The sequence below is a fragment of the Pseudophryne corroboree genome, chromosome 11 (assembly GCF_028390025.1).
Source record: "Pseudophryne corroboree isolate aPseCor3 chromosome 11, aPseCor3.hap2, whole genome shotgun sequence".
Lineage (NCBI taxonomy): Eukaryota > Metazoa > Chordata > Amphibia > Anura > Myobatrachidae > Pseudophryne > Pseudophryne corroboree.
The window spans coordinates 270,463,052-270,468,460 of NC_086454.1; the positions used below are offsets into that span (position 1 = coordinate 270,463,052).

The 5,409-nt window shown below is 45.2% G+C and overlaps 1 pseudogene; it reads right to left on the reverse strand.

Annotated features, from left to right (window-relative positions):
* Positions 1-2,358: 2,358 nt before the first annotated feature.
* On the reverse strand, positions 2,359-2,477 carry LOC134971450 (5S ribosomal RNA; annotated as a pseudogene).
* Positions 2,478-5,409: the final 2,932 nt, after the last annotated feature.

Sequence of the window (5,409 nt, forward strand, 5' to 3'; positions counted from 1 at the left end):
CGCACTGTACTGTGTCTGCTGCTAATATATAGACTGGTTGATAAAGAGATAGTATACTCGTAACTAGTATGTATGTATAAAGAAAGAAAAAAAAACCACGGTTAGGTGGTATATACAATTATGGACGGGCTGCCGAGTGCCGACACAGAGGTAGCCACAGCCGTGAACTACCGCACTGTACTGTGTCTGCTGCTAATATAGACTGGTTGATAAAGAGATAGTATACTACTAATATTATATATACTGGTGGTCAGGTCACTGGTCACTAGTCACACTGGCAGTGGCACTCCTGCAGCAAAAGTGTGCACTGTTTAATTTTAATATAATATTATGTACTCCTGGCTCCTGCTATAACCTATAACTGGCACTGCAGTAGTGCTCCCCAGTCTCCCCCACAATTATAAGCTGGGTGAGCTGAGCAGTCAGACAGATATATAATATATATAGATGATGCAGCACACTGGCCTGAGCCTGAGCAGTGCACACAGATATGGTATGTGACTGACTGAGTCACTGTGTGTATCGCTTTTTTCAGGCAGAGAACGGATATATTAAATAAACTGCACTGTGTGTCTGGTGGTCACTCACTATATAATATATTATGTACTCCTGGCTCCTGCTATAACCTATAACTGGCACTGCAGTAGTGCTCCCCAGTCTCCCCCACAATTATAAGCTGTGTGAGCTGAGCAGTCAGACAGATATATATAATATTATATATAGATAATAGATGATGCAGCACACTGGCCTGAGCCTGAGCAGTGCACACAGATATGGTATGTGACTGAGTCACTGTGTGCTGTGTATCGCTTTTTTCAGGCAGAGAACGGATTATAAATAAAACTGGTGGTCACTGGTCACTATCAGCAAAACTCTGCACTGTACTGAGTACTCCTAATGCTCCCCAAAATTAGTAAATCAAGTGTCTCTCTAATCTATTCTAAACGGAGAGGACGCCAGCCACGTCCTCTCCCTATCAATCTCAATGCACGTGTGAAAATGGCGGCGACGCGCGGCTCCTTATATAGAATCCGAGTCTCGCGATAGAATCCGAGCCTCGCGAGAATCCGACAGCGTCATGATGACGTTCGGGCGCGCTCGGGTTAACCGAGCAAGGCGGGAAGATCCGAGTCGCTCGGACCCGTGAAAAAAAACATGAAGTTCTGGCGGGTTCGGATTCAGAGAAACCGAACCCGCTCATCTCTACTACTCAACTCCAAGAAGTATATTCAATCAACGCGTTTCGGTCGTAAAGACCTTTATCAAGATGAACTGGAGTGTACAGGAGTGAGATATTTATGGTGCAGGTAGCCAATCGGGATATACAGGAAGTGACATCATTCAATCAAATATAAATTAATATCCAGTTTTCAAAACACTATTCATTAGTGCTCAACAAAAACTGCCTGCCAGAATATAACAAAACATAGCTTCATTCGTATATTTATAAAACAGGTTTATAATACATGTGGAGAGTCCGCCTCCGCTCCGTCAGATCATGCTGGCCAGAAGTTCCGGTCACTCGGGGAATGCCGGGAAATGTAGTCCGCTTCCTATGTATTCTGTAGTTCGATCGCTCGGCTTGCGCGGATTGCCGGGAAATGTAGTCCACTTGATCTATAGTCTGTAGTCCTGTTCTCCCGGCTCCCGGAAGTGACGTATCGCATGATCGACGGGGCTGGGGCATTGATGATGGAATCATGGGAGCTGTAGTTTAATGCTGGGAATAAACGAGAGCCTTTCAGTATAATCTATATAAACAATATTATTAATACTAGTGGTAGTTATAACACAAAAATATGTTGTACATAAGAATAAAATCCTACACACAACTATATATGAAATAAACAATCCAGAGTTTTCATCGGATATAACTGACATAATTCAAAGGTTACAAAGGGAGAAAAAAAGAGACTCTTTTGTGGGCGCACTCTTATCTTAAATTAACGTATGAGACGATCAGAAAATTTTTCTAAAAATTAACTTTTATTAATATAATAACAATAAAATATTCAGTGGTCAAAAAAGCATCAAGGTAATATTCAAACTTGACAGCAGTAATTTAGCTGATATTGAATAGTATAGTGCAGTACTACAGTAAATAGTAATTGAATGCTGAAATTCGCATGATAAGTATTCGCTGCCGGTGTCCCAGGTCTTGAAAAAGTGTATTGGCCCAATCAATAAACGTATCAGATAAGGCACTGAGGTGCGCTAGCTTAATACTAGTGTAATTAGGGTGCCTGATGATGTAATGTACCCAGCTATCGTAGGAAAAGAAAGAAAAAGTATATGGAATGAGATGACAGAGTGAATCTGCTGTCAGTGTTAGACTCTGAGCGTGATAAGCCAATCTCTTCTCTACTAAACTGAGTATTCTTCAAGGGTCGCCCACTTGAGTACTGGCCCAGCCCTACACTGATTAGCTTCCAAGATCGGACGGTTTTGGGCGTTTCCAGTGTGGTATGATAGTAGAGACAGTTATAAAAGAGAATACAATGCTACTGGAATCACTGATGAGAGTTCACGAACTACATAGTATCAAAGAATGTCAGAGGTAAGATGGATCTGCTGCCAGTGTTAGACAGGGACCGACCCTGAATCAGTGGTGAGAGTCCATGAAAAAATAGAAAAGAATGAAACAGACGAAAGCAGGATGAGACTCCTAGGTGCTTAATAGATAAAAATCCCTCGAATCTGATAGCCGGAAAAAAATAATATCTGAAATAGTCTGGGGCAATTCGTTCTAAGGCTAGATATAGAGTTCAGCAAGTATTGAACATTGATCTATGCCATAAATTAACAAGAGAATAGTAATTTTTTCAGTATAGCTCTAGAATCAGTCTACTAGAAGCCTGTAGTATTTAGAGATGTGCACTTGAAATTTTTCGGGTTTTGTGTTTTGGTTTTGGGTTCGGTTCCGCGGACGTGTTTTGGGTTCGACCGCGTTTTGGCAAAACCTCACCGAATTTTTTTTGTCGGATTCGGGTGTGTTTTGGATTCGGGTGTTTTTTTCAAAAAACACTAAAAAAACAGCTTAAATCATAGAATTTGGGGGTCATTTTGATCCCAAAGTATTATTAACCTCAAAAACCATAATTTCCACTCATTTTCAGTCTATTCTGAATACCTCACACCTCACAATATTATTTTTAGTCCTAAAATTTGCACCGAGGTCGCTGGATGACTAAGCTAAGCGACCCTAGTGGCCGACACAAACACCGGGCCCATCTAGGAGTGGCACTGCAGTGTCACGCAGGATGGCCCTTCCAAAAAACACTCCCCAAACAGCACATGACGCAAAGAAAAAAAGAGGCGCAATGAGGTAGCTGTGTGAGTAAGATAAGCGACCCTAGTGGCCGACACAAACACCGGGCCCATCTAGGAGTGGCACTGCAGTGTCACGCAGGATGGCCCTTCCAAAAAACACTCCCCAAACAGCACATGACGCAAAGAAAAAAAGAGGCGCAATGAGGTAGCTGTGTGAGTAAGATAAGCGACCCTAGTGGCCGACACAAACACCGGGCCCATCTAGGAGTGGCACTGCAGTGTCACGCAGGATGGCCCTTCCAAAAAACACTCCCCAAACAGCACATGACGCAAAGAAAAAAAGAGGCGCAATGAGGTAGCTGTGTGAGTAAGATAAGCGACCCTAGTGGCCGACACAAACACCTGGCCCATCTAGGAGTGGCACTGCAGTGTCACGCAGGATGGCCCTTCCAAAAAACACTCCCCAAACAGCACATGACGCAAAGAAAAAAAGAGGCGCAATGAGGTAGCTGTGTGAGTAAGATAAGCGACCCTAGTGGCCGACACAAACACCGGGCCCATCTAGGAGTGGCACTGCAGTGTCACGCAGGATGGCCCTTCCAAAAAACACTCCCCAAACAGCACATGACGCAAAGAAAAAAAGAGGCGCAATGAGGTAGCTGTGTGAGTAAGATAAGCGACCCTAGTGGCCGACACAAACACCGGGCCCATCTAGGAGTGGCACTGCAGTGTCACGCAGGATGGCCCTTCCAAAAAACACTACCCAAACAGCACATGACGCAAAGAAAAAAAGAGGCGCAATGAGGTAGCTGTGTGAGTAAGATAAGCGACCCTAGTGGCCGACACAAACACCGGGCCCATCTAGGAGTGGCACTGCAGTGTCACGCAGGATGGCCCTTCCAAAAAACACTCCCCAAACAGCACATGACGCAAAGAAAAAAAGAGGCGCAATGAGGTAGCTGTGTGAGTAAGATAAGCGACCCTAGTGGCCGACACAAACACCGGGCCCATCTAGGAGTGGCACTGCAGTGTCACGCAGGATGGCCCTTCCAAAAAACACTCCCCAAACAGCACATGACGCAAAGAAAAAAAGAGGCGCAATGAGGTAGCTGTGTGAGTAAGATAAGCGACCCTAGTGGCCGACACAAACACCTGGCCCATCTAGGAGTGGCACTGCAGTGTCACGCAGGATGGCCCTTCCAAAAAACACTCCCCAAACAGCACATGACGCAAAGAAAAAAAGAGGCGCAATGAGGTAGCTGTGTGAGTAAGATAAGCGACCCTAGTGGACGACACAAACACCGGGCCCATCTAGGAGTGGCACTGCAGTGTCACGCAGGATGGCCCTTCCAAAAAACACTCCCCAAACAGCACATGACGCAAAGAAAAATTTAAGAAAAAAGAGGTGCAAGATGGAATTGTCCTTGGGCCCTCCCACCCACCCTTATGTTGTATAAACAGGACATGCACACTTTAACCAACCCATCATTTCAGTGACAGGGTCTGCCACACGACTGTGACTGAAATGACGGGTTGGTTTGGACCCCCACCAAAAAAGAAGCAATTAATCTCTCCTTGCACAAACTGGCTCTACAGAGGCAAGATGTCCACCTCATCATCATCCTCCGATATATCACCGTGTACATCCCCCTCCTCACAGATTATCAATTCGTCCCCACTGGAATCCACCATCTCAGCTCCCTGTGTACTTTGTGGAGGCAATTGCTGCTGGTCAATGTCTCCACGGAGGAATTGATTATAATTCATTTTAATGAACATCATCTTCTCCACATTTTCTGGAAGTAACCTCGTACGCCGATTGCTGACAAGGTGAGCGGCGGCACTAAACCCTCTTTCGGAGTACACACTTGTGGGAGGGCAACTTAGGTAGAATAAAGCCAGTTTGTGCAAGGGCCTCCAAATTGCCTCTTTTTCCTGCCAGTATAAGTACGGACTGTGTGACGTGCCTACTTGGATGCGGTCACTCATATAATCCTTCACCATTCTTTCAATGGGGAGAGAATCATATGCAGTGACAGTAGACGACATGTCCGTAATCGTTGACAGGTCCTTCAGTCCGGACCAGATGTCAGCATCAGCAGTCGCTCCAGACTGCCCTGCATCACCGCCAGCGGGTGG